Source organism: Periplaneta americana, chromosome 1 (assembly GCF_040183065.1).
Source record: "Periplaneta americana isolate PAMFEO1 chromosome 1, P.americana_PAMFEO1_priV1, whole genome shotgun sequence".
In the NCBI taxonomy this organism is placed as follows: Eukaryota; Metazoa; Arthropoda; class Insecta; order Blattodea; family Blattidae; genus Periplaneta; species Periplaneta americana.
The window spans coordinates 132,868,607-132,886,114 of record NC_091117.1 but is presented as its reverse complement, the minus strand read 5'-3'; the positions used below and the strand labels follow the sequence as shown (position 1 = coordinate 132,886,114).

Genomic DNA, 17,508 nt, shown 5'->3' with positions numbered 1-17,508 from the left:
CGTTTGAGATGAGCAAGGCATGTGGCACGTATGGCGAATCCAGAAATGCATATAGTGTGTTAGTGGGGAGACCAGAGGGAGAAAAGACCTTTAGGGAGGCCGAGACGTAGATGGGAAGATAATATTAAAATGGATTTGAGGGGGATGGGATATGTTGATAGAGACTGGATTAATGTTGTACAGGATAGGGACCGATGGCGTGCTTATGTGATGACGGGAATGAACCTGCGGGTTCCTTAAAAGCCATTTGTAACATGCAATAATAAAATTTTCAGAAAAGATAATAATTTTTAGTTGTTTTAATTGTCAGCGAATAAATTAATTGTAATTAGCCTCAAAATCTTGAAATATAGGAAATGTGGCTTATCGCCCTAGTTGATTAAACCATTCAATTATTTATGCTAAATAGACGTTGATTAACTTGATTGATTTATTTCACTAAGGCTGGTTCCCCATTGATCACTCATATGTGATGACTGCATAAGTCCTACGGATGGCCCGGGCTGGCATTCTTGAACACGATGGTGATAGACGGGCCATTCTTCAAGGTCCCTGCAGGCAAGACCCCCATCATCTACTGACGAGTACGAGCCCCCAGCTCTTTAGAACCTAGACCATTATCGAAAACCCGTATGATATCAGCCTATTTTTACTGTTACAAATGATAGATGAAATGAGGGGGAAGTGGAAAGTTTTGGTGGAATGAAAGAGGAAAACAAGAGTATCTCGAGAAAAACCCTCTGCAACGTCTGTTTTGCCCACCACAAATTCCACCTACACCTGACCAGGGATCGAACCCATCCGCCTGGGTGGAAAGTCAGCGCGCTAGCACTGTATCTACAGACGCGGCTAAATAGACAATAGGATACACTTCAACTGAATTATCTGTTACATATTTTAGTGATTAAAAAATAAGCTGAATCTGGCGCTTTGTGCTGGTATAGGCTACAGTCTTAATGTCCCATGCTTCTCAATTTGTCAGAATTGAATACTTCATTATCATAGTATCTCCTGTAGTTACTTGCGAAACTGTTCCATCTTCTGTCTTATTAATTACAGGTGAAATGATGCAAATAAATTAGGAATATTCCAGAAGATTCTAATTTTTAAACTGTAAATTAACTTGTCCTAAGTATTTTCAGCACTAACAATACTGTACAACATAACTATGTATAAATGTATCGCCTAGATACATAGGTATAGGGGAAATATTACATTTAATATGCGAAAGATTCCACCTGGCGCGGGGTCCTGCAGGACCGACTTGTTCGACTTACGGTAGAGCCGTCACTGACTATGAATACTCAAATGAAGTTTTAACGATCCGTTTACCCTAAGGAATTATTTTGCAAGAACTATGATGTAATGGTTTCGAAAGGTGGGAAAAGAGAAACCCTACTGAAGAAATGAACCGTAAAACACTGGAGTCATCCACGTTTCTAATGAGATTCCTTATACAAAGTGCAATTTCAAAATAACCGGTCTAGTGAACTTTTGTTGCCAACTGGTTGAAAGTTTCTTACGATAAAAATCTGGCGTTTTTAAAGTGTCTGCAATGCCCGTTACATGACAGTGAGAACGATAATAAAACTGAACAAAGAAGTTTGTACGTGCTCATACTAACACGTGAGGTCCCAGCTGTAGTTCAGTCAACTGACATCTCTTATCAGAAGAGGTCTTGCTTTAGTCCGCGGTAAATTCTGAGAGATTTGTTGACACCGTTGTGACTTTGGTACAGATTTTCTTTAAGTAATTCGGTATCCTTTGCTATTGTCATTCTACAGTTACTCCTTATTCATCGTAACATCGCACCATTGGTTCTAAATAGTTTTTTTTAAGTGGGTTATTTTACGACGCTGTATCAAAATCTCAGGTTATATAGCATCTGAATAAAATGAAGATGATAATGCCTATGAAATGAGTTCGGGGTCCAGCTCCGATAGTTACCCAGCATTTACTTATATTGGGTTGAGGGAAATCCCGGAAAAACCTCAACCAAGTAACTTGCCCTGGCCAGGATTGGAATCCTGGCCACCTGATGGTTCTAAATAATCTCTGTCGTATACAATAAATACAAAATAAAGAATTAAGGATGATTCACAATAAACCGGGAACGGAAACGAGAACGAGAACGGAAATAATATTAAAATAATAATAAATAAATTTTAACAATATTTCCGTTCTCGTTGTCGTTTCCGTTCCCGGTTTATTGTGAACTAGCTTTCACAGTTACAGTCTGTTGAAACCTGGAATAAACAAGTGATTATCGAACTAAGATTTAAGAAATGCTTGCTATTGATCCAAGTGTAGCTTGGTGGGCCGCAGTACAGAAGTATTGTTTAGCAAAAATGTAATTCTCTTGAGCAGTGCATTCCTATTATTAAATTTAAATTGAGTGATTTTTATTTTATACCACTCGAGTCATTGATGTATTTTATTAAAGGACTGCTGTAGAAAAGTTTACTGTAACAGCGTATTAGTTTATTGTCTTCCGCAAGAATTTTGAAACATTTTAAAAATTGCTTTTACTTTAGAATGTTAAGAAGAAAAAATCGTACAAATCGTCACAATCATGCATGATCTTCACTGCCATAATCATGCACTTCGAAGGACAGAGTGCTCTAGCTCACTTCGTCCTCATTGTTATGATTAATTCATTCACAGTTTTCTGCCCAATGGCAGATCTTTCACTGCAAACCCAACAATACCCAATCTTCCCTCTCTCTCGCCTTCCTCCTACGATCCATATTATCTTAATGTGACTATGATATCTTGATATCTTCTTCGTCCCGAACTTTTCTCCCTTTCCCCATTTCTTCCACTGAGTCATTCAATAGGCAATTTCTTCTTGGCCATTGAACCAGCCAATTTTTTTTTTTTTTTTTTTTTCCTGATCAGTTGCAGCGTTATTATTTCTTTACTGACTCTTTCTAGCACTGTATCGTGTCTTATTCTGTCTGTCCATTTCACGTGCTCCATTCTTCTCCATATCCACATTTCAAATTCTTCTAGTCTTTTCCCTTCATTTCGTTATAGTTGTGAAGATAATGAACCTTAAATATCCTCTGATTGAGGTTCTGTCTGATATGTACATCTATTATCAGATAGTACATACATCTCACTTGATGAGGAACAATTGTTTGTATGCATCTGAAGTCTAACTAGTGATAATTTGTTCGAATAAAATTATCTGTTCTAATGACAGATAGCCATCGCAACAGTAATTCTGCTTTTTAAGGGGGAAAACTAGAAATAACACATATTTTATTATAATGCCTCTATCATATTTATAAAATACCAGCAATATGTTCGTCGAAATAGTTTTAGTGTAAGCTGACAGAATAATTCAATCTGCATAAAAGTGCTATTTATTACCTACATTAATTGAAAGTTAAACTATTATATGCATTTAAATATCGTTATTTGCGCATGAAAAGTGATGCTGCATCCTTTCCTGAAGCGATTTGTGCAGTTACAAGTCTTACAAGAATGCATCATTATTATAGATTCATCAAATGCACGTTGGATACACTCGCAGGCACTATCATAACCACCTGTTACTCTTGCCACAATGATGAAGATACGCGAAGGGTTTGAATTTTGTACAGAACAGCAGCGCTCGCTGTGCGTGTAGATAAGTAACTGTAATGTCATTGGTTTAATTTCTGGTAGATACTGTAAAATTGAAGATTTGTGCTGAACAAAGTTCCTGTAGGACATCTTTCCAACGGATACATCTGGATTTTCCCTCATTCTGATTGCATAGTACGTGTAGCCTAAAGCCTTTGTAATTAATAGGAGGCAAACACAGTTATCAGTTAACTTACAGAATGGGCCTAGGGATCGTTCGATTTTCTTTCTGGGAGGATAGAGGTCGTAAGGTGCTAAGATTATAAAACAGGGAAACTCTTACCTTTCTACTCACATATTAGCCTACTTCTTGACATGTACGCGTGAACTCTTTTTTTCTGTCGCTATGGAGTTTTTAAGAAAATATTTAATACAGTATATAGAATTATTAATGTTACGTCGAAGTGTTACTTTATTCCTCATTAGAGATAAACATTTTATCATAAAAGACGTAATTACTTTTGACTCTGGAATGAATTCCAAGGTGACAATTATCAATTATGTCTGAAAATTCACGTACCGATACTTAAAATGTATACTCAATACTGTATATTTAAATAATTCAATAAATACTCCACTAATTCTGAACGACTTCCAAAACAATGTAGTGTCATATATTTACATTTCATGCATGCATGCTCTGTAAATGTCGACGTTACTTGTAGAATGATTCCAAACAAGGTGGTGTGATTGTTGCTTCCTCTCGTGCATTTTGCAACCACTCTGTATACATTTGTGAGAGGGGTATGTGATATGATGTAATAATGTAAAGTATAGAGTATAGTTATCCGTATCCCTAGCCCACAGGATAGCGGGAGCTTAAGGCTCCCATATTTACAGACAATCGTCATTAATAGCAGTAGGGATGACAATCCTACTTGCTTACTCCCTTTACCCCCATTTGCGTTAGAGGCTGAATGAACCCCAGGATCGTAGTGCGGCCGGAAGAATTAGATCAGTGGAACAGTGGAGAAAATCCATGGCTCTATCGAGAATTAAATCCGCGACCTTGCAGCGCAATACAACCGCGATGCTGCTGCGCGCCTCGTATGTATGTATGTATGTATGTATGTATGTATGTATGTATGTATGTATGTATGTATGTATGTATGTATGTATGTATGTATGCATGCATGTATGTAAAAATAAATCATGGTTTATTTGACGACGCTCGCAACTGCAGATGTTATATCAGCGTCGCCAGTGTGCCGGAATTTTGTCCCGCAGGAGTTCTTTTACATGCCAGTAAATCTACTGCAGCGATGACCAAAAATCGAGTTGCAGTGATTAAAGCGACAGACAGCCTATGAAGTAAAAAGACGGAGGAAAGGTGCTTGGCATGAAAACTACAACCAGTGGTGGTTCCTGTACTAACATCTTGATCAATCTCAAGCTTTGCTGTATCAGTAATGTCACTGCTGTCATAAAGAGCCAGTGAATAAAATACGATTTTTCTTGCTTCTTTTTTTCACCTTCCTCTTAAATAAAATTAGGAATTTTCTAAATTCTTCTCTCGATACTTGGTTGAGAAATTCGTAATTTTTCAAAATGAAAAACTTCTTATGGACAAGTTATTTAAGATATTTTAATCATTACTCTTTTGAGAAATTCTGTTCTATCATAAGGCTTTAGAGCAGAAATATTTTAAATCCAATTAGGTAGCTGACTGCCTTTCATTTATTTATCTCATCTTTCTCTTCCTGGCTATGATTTAAGATATGTCAGTTCCTGGCGTTTAAAAGTTCGTTGGCACATAATATTGAATCAGTTTTTTTACAATATTATTGTTAAATGAATAACTAATAAATAGTTACCCTCATCTAAAGATTAAGAAGATTAAAACTGAGATAAAACCTAATAATTTTATCCTTCAAAGAAGAAGATCTAAAAATATCAATGTTCATGCCCGTACAGAAGAATTATAGAAACACATACTTAGTGATCAGTAATAATAATAATAATAATAATAATAATAATAATAATAATAATAATAATAATAATACATTATTCAGCGTGGCAATTAATAATAATAATAATAATAATAATAATAATAATAATAATAATAATAATAATAATAATAATGATTTATTTAACCTGGCAGAGTTAAGGCCATACGGCCTTCTCTAACACTCAACCAGGAGTAAAGACTGCGTTACAAAAACACTACAAATTTACAAATTACACTACAATTTTACACACAAAACTGAATAAGATAATAATAATAATAATAAAAAATAAACAACAAATAAAAAGAAATCAGACATAATATATAACATACAGAAAGAAAGAAAAAAGCATAATAATATGTGAACAGCAGGTCAAAATAAATGAGGCATACAAAAAAAGACAATTATTCATAATAATAATAATAATAATAATAATAATAATAATAATAATAATAAATAAGAATAGTAATAATGATGATAATAATAATAATAATAATAATAATAATAATAGTAGTAATAAGATAGTGCACTACAAAGTATACAGTGAATACAATATTTCTAAGTACACACAATAAGGAAAATTAAGATTATATATAGCTCAACTTATCACATTAGAGATATAACATTATCGGAAAATATGAAAACAAAAATATAAAATAAGTTGAATATCATTAGAACATAAAAAAAATGTGAATACGTGGAAACATGCAATACAACACTTGTCATAATAGTAAGTTAGTTTGGTAACTCGTCATAAGATAATTTTCTAACTTGGATTTGAAAGAATTCAATGTTCGGCAGCCCTTGACTTCAGGCGGCAGAGAGTTCCAGTGACGAGAGGTAGCAACAGTGAAGGATGAGGAATACAGAGACGATGCGTGAAGTGGAATTTCTAGCGTGTTATCGCGTTGTGATCGAGTATTAATATTATGATAGCGAGAGAGAGTATGAAATCGAGCGAATAAATAATAGGGGGATGAAGAGTGCATAATTCGATATAAGAGAGAAAGTGAGTGCAGATTTCTCCTCTCATGTAACCTAAGCCATGATAACTTCTTGAAAGAAGGTGAGATATGATCATAGTATCGAACATTACAAATGAAGCGGACGCACGCGTTATGAACACGCTGTAGTTTCTGAGCGGAATCAATCCTGAGATCACTGAACAAAACGTCGCAATAATCGAAGTGAGGTAGAATGAGTGTCTGTACCAGCGTCTGTTTTAATTTAGATGGATAATGATACAATCTTTTTAGTGAATGGAGAATAGAGAATGCCTTCTTACATGTATATTTAATATGCGTATCCCAATTGAGATTAGATTCGAAATGTACGCCGAGATTTTTGACGGTAGAGCTAAACGGGATGATTGTTTTATTCAGTTTCACAGGTGGAATATTCAGGTCGTTGACTTCAGGAATTAATCTACGGTTCGCGAACAGAATAGCCTGTGATTTACATGCGTTTAGGTTAAGCCCAAATTGTTGAGACCAGGAAGAGATGGAATCAAGATCTTCATTCAGACTATTAATGCTATCGTTTAGTGCGTCGGGACGGGCTGAAATATACAATTGAACGTCGTCTGCATATATTTGATATCTGCAGTGCTTAAATGAGTTGGAAATTCCATTTATATAAATAGAGGAGAGCAAGGGGCCTAATACTGATCCCTGAGGAACTCCTGTATCTACAGTACGCCAGGATGAGAAACGATTATTAGATATGACACGCTGCTGGCTATTGTTTCTATATACTTCTAATTGAACCTTTGAGTAAAGTAAACACATTACATTTTGTCCGACAAGTTCTCCTCATTCTTTACGAAATGACCTCTTACTGCTTGTAGAGACAGAGTTTGTAGAGGGACATGATACCACCACTGCTTACCTTCAGTACGTGAAAAAAACACACAGCAATGTACAGGAAACTCCTCGTACCCGTTTGAATGTCTGCGATTACACGATGCAATCACGACATTCGCTTTGGTCACCGCTGATCTACTGACATGAGCCTGTCGCATTTAAACACACTTAAATTCCATCGACCTGGGCGGGATCGAACTCTCAACGTCGAGCACAGAAGGCCAGCGCTATACCGACTACGCTACCCAGTCCGACTATGTATGTATGTATGTATGTATGTATGTATGTGTACAACTATAATATGTGCCTATGTATGTACTATTTATCCGGCGCGACGTCCTGTTTTTGTGGAAAGTAACTCATGAGATCATATTTGACAAATGGCAGTGGACAAACGTCATGCCCTAGATAGATTATGAAATCAAGATTGTGGCATTACACATATTTAAAGCTAATCCTTAAGAATGCGCGAACTATGCCAAACATAAATCTGTTAGATTTATTTGTTTTGCTCATATGTAAAATGTTACCACATTTTTTATCCGTATAATGCGCGGCAAAAATAGAGCGCATTTAAGAAAACTTCATGACAGATAAGTAATATCTTACAGATGTATGTGTATGTATAGACATTACACTATTCATTGAATTAGAATTTTACTCTGAAGTCGACGTAGTGGAGATTGTTGCCAAAACTATCTTATATGAAGGGAGCCAGTAGAGTTTTTGTAATGTTACGTGGACTATGAAGAACAAATTACGAAGTTTTTAACCATATGGATAATGTACAAACTTGAGGTGATGGCCACATTCCAGTATCCTTGGTTTTGATTGTCTTCGTCTCCTCCTCCCCCTCCTCGTTGTTTTTTAAACACCGAGTACAGAAAATATGGTGTGCTCTGGTTTTTGTGTCAGAATCTTTGCTGAGTCATGCCACGAAAATGATAAGTGATGTAGAGACGCTCGTAAAACGATGATGGTGCTCTATTTATAACAGTGCGTAGTCTTTTAGTTTTAGTCTTTCACACTCTTTCTTGTCACAAACTAGTTGTTGTAGAAAATAATTCAATCTCTTAGAGTTTAATGGCTTCTAGTCTGCATTCAGAGAACCCAAGGCTATTTTCGCAATTATGTGACATAAATTAACCAAAATGAAGTCCTTATAGTCGATTACTTTACTATGTAATCTATATTGACTTCCGTTTACGCACAGGCGGTAAAAACAGAATATGTTTACCTTTTAATGACAATATACTCGCATCGTTAACGTAACGGCGAGGACATACTTTCCACACCGACGACGCGTTCAAATGGAATTTATGGTTCACATATACGCAAGATTTCTTAGTCTACTGAAGTTTTCTGCCACTATCACACAATTTCTTCATAATTCACAATCATCCTTATCTCAAGCGCAGAAAGCAGCGCCAAACTAAATTTTCTCACAACACTATTTGCAAGGAATTTTACGACGAACGTTAAGAAAACCATATGAGCTCTTGGAATTGGCGCTGACGCAGTGTCTCCAAGTTTTGCATATCGGGAGAGATGTGTAACACGAAGAGTCAAACAGTTTGATACAAAGTAACTTGTTCAGTTGTGTGGATATAAAGGGAAAAATTGTGACGGTGTCGTGAATAGTTCCTGGGTAGCTCAGTCGGTAGAGCATTCATGCGCTATGCGAAGGGTCCCGGGATCGATACCCGGCTCCGGAACAATTTTTCCCTTGAAATTATTCAAACCACAGGGAGCTACTACCTGTAAGCCAGATTTGCATAACATGTTAAGTACTTAGAAAGTTCGATTTCGTTCCTCAATTTTGTCATGCTCACAGAAATACTGTACAGTATATTATGAAGAGTCCGCTGCAAAAATGATGATTGTCATTGGGAATAACTTTTCAGGAGAAGTAGGCCTATTTGAAAGTTAAAAACTCTTTGTACTGAAAGGTTTACTGTTTAAGGTAAAACTATTATTATACAATGACTACCAGCGTTCATGCTGTATAACTTTGTAGGTCGACTCTGTAAGTCTTAAGCTACCGGTATGCTTTGCACCTTAACTAATTTTCGGCAAAAAAGTGACATCCAGTGGTCTCTTCATAATATATCGCTTTCGCTTCCTTCCAAATCGTTTTTTTTTTCTGTTTTCCAGTTTATAAGTGCTAAACAGTTTAATGTAATAATGCTTTAATTAGCAAACTGTTATTCAAGTGCTGAAGTTCCAGCTATAAATCCAAGAAATTCTTCCATAGGGATTGAATTATGTATAAAGTCACACTAATTTGAAGTTATTTGTAAAATAACTTTATTCCTAGTTTTACGGGTAAAAAAAAAATATTGCAAATAAGCTAGTAATCCGAAGGTAAAAAATTTGCGAATTCCATAGTTTCTTTGTACAATTTTTTTTATTTTTATATACAAAATTACATTATTCTTGTACACATATCACAACAATTATTACAATTCACGCCACTCTTGTGAACTCTTTAAGACTATACATTAGGATGCGAAATTGAACTGTAAAGAATGGAATCACTAGATGTGGTGAGATCTGTAACAATTGTTGGGGTAAGTGCAAGAGAATAATGGGATTTTAATTTAAAACTTGAAAAAAAAATCTGTACAAAGCAGCTAAGAAATTAGCAATACCTTTTTAGTTTCAAAATACTTGCCAATTAAAGAAATGATATTTCTGAATAGTTCAGTTTCTATTTGCAGTTTTATTTTACCCTTAAAACTAGAAAAAAGTAGTTTATAAATAACTTCAAATTGAATCAATTAATTCAAATTGAATTGGACCCATGTTTATTTGACTTTTTTGCTCACCCAGCATCGTGATACACTTGTGGAGCTACGATAGGTAGCGAAATCCGGTTACGAAAGCCACCCATAACGGCTGGGGATCATCGTACTAACTATCCATTCTGGTGGGATGATCGTCCACCTCTGCTTCGGCATGTGGATGTGAGACCAACAGGCGGCTGGTCGGTCATGGTCCTTCATGGGCTGTCGTGTCTTTATATCGTTGACTTCATAACCTCGTAACTGCGTTTGAGAAAATTGTACAGGAGAGGAAAATAACTTCATCAGTATTATTATGCCTTAGCTAACAACTGTTATGCATTTGTTATTTATAAAATACTGGGTGTTCATTTCAAATTGTTTCATGACGTCACTGTTGTGAGTCAGCGATTTGAAGCGAGTTTCAGCTTTTATGTCAGAGAAGTTGCCTATTAATCAAGGCGTTCAATCTGAACTTGAGAACGTGTACGGTATAACTTGAACGTCGTAGCAACAGATGGCGGTCTGTACGGACTGTGTGCTACCATAACCTCTTTCGAACTGTGTTTTGCGCGGGCAAGTCGTACGCAGGGTATTTGTTATCATCCGTTGCATACCGCAACATTCCACAACACAAATCAAATGCTCCGTGTCCATGTTGACCGTCCAAGTTAATGTCAACAAATACGTAAGTAATCGTCTTAACCCTCTCGCCATATCCCGACAGCAAGAAAAAAACTCACCTCAGTACGTATTTCCAAACAGTTCACATTCCTGCCACTACCGGCATTACCGCACGTATCGGTACGTACTTCCAGAGTCCGTTGCGTACTTCAGAATGAACGCCGTACTTGCTAGGCAACTTCTCTCGCATTTAGGTAATACGCCTCTGCAGAAATGTAGGAAGATTGAATTCTCTAGGCTCATCGGCTAGCCACGTGACGGCATACAGCGTGTTATGACACACTTTGAACTGAACACGCAGTATAACAACATTATTTTGTAGACTTACGAGGTTTTATAATCAGACAAGCTTTGAAAATATACACAGATTCCACCCATAATCCAACATTTGGGAAAAATTGGACTCGCATGTTTCAGTATGTACTACAGTATACAATCAGATTGCTTGGTGTTACTACGACGCTCTCTGAAAATTAGAAATTATACAGCGCAAATTCAATTGATGTCTTAATGTTCCTATAGATTCCAGATTAATGACTTCAGTAATAGTTGTGATATACATAGTAGTTTCATGCAGTGCCGCATTTTCAACGCCAATATCTTGAGGCTTCCTTCTCTTCAAAGTTTTTAAACTTAATTTAATCTAATTTAATATGCGATTAATTTATGTGAAAGACATGACAAGACACAATCTTTACCGCAACAAAATTTACCTGTCACATTCTCCAAACGTATTAAAACTGTTAAATAGTCAAAATTGTAATTTATTTAATACGAAGGCGTGCTGAAAAGTAATGCCTCCTAATCTTTTATGTGAAAAGTTTTATAGTGTTTTTGAGTGAAACAAAACTGGTAACTTGCTACAACCTTAGTGTTCATACCTGTAGTTTTATTTTTCCACATAATCGACCTGGCAATGAATAACTTCTCCCAACGGGTGACCAGTTTCTTTATACCGTCACTGTTGAATGTTTTACTTTGATGAAGAAACCACAGCCTCACTTCTTTATGCACTGAATCGTCAGAATCAAAGAGATGTCCTCTCAGGTGTTCTTTAAGTTTTGGGAACAGATGAAAATCTGATGGCTATATGGAGGATGATTAACAACAGCGAAAGTAAGACGCTGAATGTGTTCTGTTGTCATTGACTGGTGTGCAGACGAGCGTTGTCATGCTGTAGGAGGGGCTGCTGCATATATGGACGAACCTTCGAATTCGTGCTTTCATTTTTTTAGGGTTTCACAATACTTTACAGAATTAATTATAGTGCTTTTAGGTATGAATTCCATATGCACACACTTTGAATATCCCAAAAGTCTAAGCATGAGTTTGCCTGCTGATGGCACAGCTTTGAACTTTTTGGGTGCAGATGATCCTTTGTGGCGGAACTGCACTGATGACCTCATGTTTTCGGGATCGAAGTGGTGTACCCAGCTTTCGTCACCTGTGACAATGTTCTTTAAGAATTCATCGCCTTCCCGTTCGTAGCACAGAAGCAATTGTTGGCAATTGTCCAATCTCTTCTGTTTCATGTGAGGAAGGAGCATTCGAGGCACCATCGTGCGCAAATTTTCCTGAATCTCAGTTCTGCAATTATCGCCTGCACACGCTCTCTTAATATGCCACATTGGATTGACAGGTGTTCCTGCGTTATGCGACGATTCGCTGTAATTAGTTCATTGACAGGATTCCGATGAGCGTCATCAGTTGCAGTACTGTGGTCTTCCACTGCGTCCTTTATCACACAAGTTGAGAGTTGCATCAGGTTCATTACGAGCACGAGCAGACCAACGTCGCACAGTACTGATGTCGACATATTGATCACGATAAACAGCATTCAATCTCCGATTAATGTCTAACGGGTGCACATTTTCTTCTGTTAAAAACTCGATCACAGCACGCTGATTCAGACGCACCGACATACTACTGGTACATGCTATAACTCAGAGCTCTTTACTGGCAGAGATACGAAACTTGCGTCACTGAAAGTAGAAAGTTCACTGAATACAATGTACTATCACTAATACTTTTAACTATATTCACAGCGACAAAAAAATATAAGCTTTACTTTTCAGCATATCCTCTTATCTTTACTCAACAGTCCGAAGACTGGTTGGAACCTCACCAGTGACACGAATAATGCATAACTCATGAGGCAACTAAGAAGATAATGGGGTAGGGTGGCTTGTTTCTACCCCCCTCCATTGCATACATGGCTGACTAGTAACATTTCTTTAATAAAAGTATTTAAATAGTAGGCCTATAGAAACATCATATTTTCTTAAGTATTCAGTGAATTATTTTCTTTTCTTATTTTTGTGTATTAGCACTATATGTATCTTAATGTATTGATCTATTCTAACATGCCAATGCATGCTAATACTTACTTATGGCTTTTAAGGAACCCGGAGGTTCATTTTCACCGTCACATAAGCCCAATGCATATTAATAATAATAATTATTATTATTACTTTTATTATTAAAGTAATTAAAAACTTTAAGTGAAGGATTTTAGCCCCGATTATTTGAATAGAATGTAAACTGTTGTAGTAAAAAATGCATTGAGCTAAATATAATATAGAAATCGTAATATTTTTAGTGCCTAGACTGCCTTCATTTTAACATTTGATAATGCAGGACGGCTGGTGTAATATTGGTTTTCCATATCGGAAATCTGAATTTTGAATCTCTGAGATGCAGAAACGAAAATTATGATACAATGTTTGTAACATACTTTTTCGTTATCTTATGAAACCATGAGTGCGCCAAAGCGTATAGTAAGAACCTTGGGTAAGTGACCTAACTAGCTACAAGTGGAAGCATAGCGAGAGAAGGAAGCTTCCCAGGCCCCGATTTATAACGTGTGTTAGGCAAGCCGGTTGTCCAGGTAGTACAAGGTTTTCTCTGGAAGCTCTGGTTCCCCTGTGGCATTCCAACAAATCTCCATGTTCTTCATCATTTCATTGCTGGTGTAGCGTCGACCAGCCTCCTGTGGCACACCCTGGGCAACAACTCTGTCGGTAAATTCTGTGGTGTTCGGGTAAAGGGGGATAAGTCATTTTTTGTGCAGATGAAATTCTGTTCCCCAGATGAACACACAAGTTAAATTATACAAATGAGTGCGCAAAAATCAAAGAATACTAGCAATTTATGCGCTTTATTTGTGTAGAAAATTATTTGCAATATGGGTTCGAAATTTAATTTTCATTTATCTCCGAACTCATTTTTATGACTTATCTCCCTTTACCCAAACACCACAGAATTGATCTACATAATTGACTTTATATGGGTGAATAACGAAAAGTCAAGTGGATGCAAGTCGAAAGAGAGAAGTACACATGTAAACAACTTTTTGTTTGAACCACATTGACTTCACTGTAATATCATTATTTGTGACTATTGAACGTCCTTTTGAAATTAATCATATTAAAGCAGGTAATGAAATAATTATCTGACGAAAATGGCGCAATGTTAGAATGAGAATGGCAAGGTAAATGAATATACGTGAATAGAACCCACCATACAACCTTTTTTAAACCAAAAAATATAACATTTTCCGAAGGTTGAGGGCCAGTCTTTTAATATTGAATGCAGCTCCTGTGTCGACGTACATAGAGCGTTTTGGAGTCTAAGACTTTGATAGACCTTCAACGCTTTCAACCTCAGTTGTTCCTTCGTGATATCATTGTAACTCAGAGAAGTATCATTTACGTGACTTTTCTTTTAAAGAATGTGAGCTATTAATAGACAATGAGATGATGTGGCGACATTGGAATAATGGTAGAATGAAATGGTAGGAGAAACGTAAATGCTGTATAGCCACTTTTCTACCACAAATATGTTTTTTTGGGAAGGGAAATTGAATTCCGGTCCGTTAAGTAATAATAATTTAAGGGTACAGGGGAAAAACGATGAATGTCACATTTCTGTTAAGAATGAGGTAATGATTCAATTCAATATAGGGTACTACTGCAAAATTTATTGCTATTCCTATTGAAAATGAATGAAAGAATTATGGTATCCGTGGTGATAATAAATTCTCTTTTTTTTTTACCAATTTTGGTAGGAACAACACTAAACTTTGTAATAATCTATTGAATTAGATAATGACATCACTCTTAATGGGGGACATACATCTTTAAGTACTTTGAAGTATTGAACATTTGGTGAAATTCAGTATTTTCCCCTTCAGCAATGAATAAATCTGTTACCTTCAAATTTTATGTGATGAATATACACTATTGCCGCACTTCAGGAGGAGATCCGAGCGAGGAATGTAAGTTTTTTCCCCACTTTTACAACCAACCCCCAACCTGGGACCGACCGGCCAATAACTAAGTCTTGTTTGTCCCAGCCGGCCAATGACAACATCCCCATCCACCTGTTCCTTCAGAGGAGTTGAGTTACTAGTTGACCCTCTCCACTCACCCCGCAAGAACTATACCCCCCCTCTCAGGTATCCTGTCGTGAAATTTGGACAGTACTTTTGCAATTGTATAGTATTTTGAGATTTAGTGAAACTATTGCCGTTACGAGTTAATAGAAATACAAAATGGCGCCCGTAACTTGTGTTTATTCAAACGGTTTCCCTGATAACTCAAACGGTATTTAAGATAGTACATTGAAAATTTGCGTGGAATTGAACAAACCTATCTAGAATTATTGATTTGACACCCACAATTTATTAAAAGAGATACTTTTGACCTATTAAACATTTCGAAAAACTTGACTTTAAAATAGAAATTAAAATAAAAAATATTTCTAGTGAAGATATTTCAAAGATTCAAGGTCATATTGTTCATGTGGCATTCAGGAGTAAAAATAAAAAAAAACAATCGCTCAGGAATATTAATATTTATGGAGATTATCAGGGGAAAAGGATTTCAATGCACAAAATGCAACTCCAATTTTGTATTGCTAATTCCCGCAACGGTAATAGTTATACCACAGTCTAGTATAGGCCTATAAAGTCACGAAGTTTAATACGTAGGAAATATGCATCCATAGATAGTTGATAACCACTAGGATCGCTACTATCGCCTCATCACAGAAAATGCGAAATAGTACCTGCACGGTCTATTGTTCCTAGTACCCTCATCAACTCAAGCTGCGTGACTGTATATACTAGACCAGGCATGTCAGAAATCAGACACTGAAAGTGCAGTGTATGTGCGCGGAACGCCGGTCTGTGCAGATTGCGTCATTGACGTGTTGCTCTTTCCAGTTCTTAGCAGGAGGGATCTACAAGAATCTATTCTGCACTTCTAGTGTTCAATTAAATTAACATTTGGACATCATAAACATACTTACAGAAGGAAAAAACACAATTATTGTCAGTGTCTATATTTGATAGTAATTGTAACACAAGAAACAATAGACTTACTCAGTAACAATTCACAAAGCAGTCGTTTGTAAAGAATCATTTATTTACACGATTTGTATACAGTAATTTCGAAACAACAAGAAACGAACACAGTATTTGATTTTACGTAGTAGATACTGAGTATTTCAAAGTAATACTCTTTCATTGTTCCTCAAGCATTATTGGGACCATTGGTGCACAAATGTTAAAGAAAATATTTTACTCCCAATTATATGCAATAGGACATTGTGAGGCTTTTACACTGGAATCATTTCCTTGCTGTAGATTAAAATAAATTCACATTATTATTAATAAATTGGATAAATTAAGCTTGAATTTAAATTTATATATAGTTTATTTGGAAAACGTTGAGAGCAAGTATTAGCAAGTTGGGAGCGTTACTGAATTGAGTTAAAAGAGTACTTCACAAGCTGTGAAGCGAGGACATTTTCTTTATGTCAGGTTTAAAGATTTATTAACGTAAGTACATTAAGATAATATAGTAACGTGAGATGGAAAATTCGCCATTATGTATTATTTTTCCAGAACATTTTTGCGCCTTACAAATAGTTGCTTTCTTCCTTCCCTTACAACCTCAAGACCCTCATAATGTATTCTTCACTCAATATTCTCATCACTTATCAGCTTATCAAATAAAAGTTGTAAGTCGTCTAACCATTCATGGCTGTGTTAGTACAGACTCCAAAACATCATTGTCATGTTTGTCTTGCCGTGAGAGTACTAATTAAGAAATAAGAGCTGGCGAATATCATATTTTGAGAACTTTACTAATCTGATTTAAATTCTCACATCACTATTAGGTCCGCATGATATGATGAAAGCCTTTCATTTTAAAATAATTACTGTTGGCTGAGGAAAACATCATAACAGTTACGTTATATGATTCGTGATTTCTCTTCTTCGTTATATCTGTGGACTCCTCACTTTATTTTTCATAACACATTCACAATCACAGCTCAATGAGCACACCTGTACTGATCTGTGTTGAAACCAAAGCTGTTCTGCTACTGCAGGTAATGTACAGCCCTGTCGCGTTCCCCTCCAAGCCGATTCACTCCCTCCAGGTAGGGGAATAGGAAGTGCACATTGCACAGAGACCAGTGCACAATGTGCGCGACTGCACAATGTGCAGGGTTTTGACATGCCTGTACTAGACTGTGGTCATACTAAATTCGTAAATAATATACAATTACAGAAATGACGTATATTGAGGACTTGAA

The 17,508-nt window shown here is 36.3% G+C and overlaps 1 long non-coding RNA gene across 2 annotated transcripts in view; it reads left to right on the top strand.

Annotated features, from left to right (window-relative positions):
* LOC138701012 (uncharacterized) overlaps positions 1-17,508 on the top strand; it is a 731,347-nt gene that overhangs the window by 102,635 nt on the left and 611,204 nt on the right. The window lies entirely within an intron of this gene.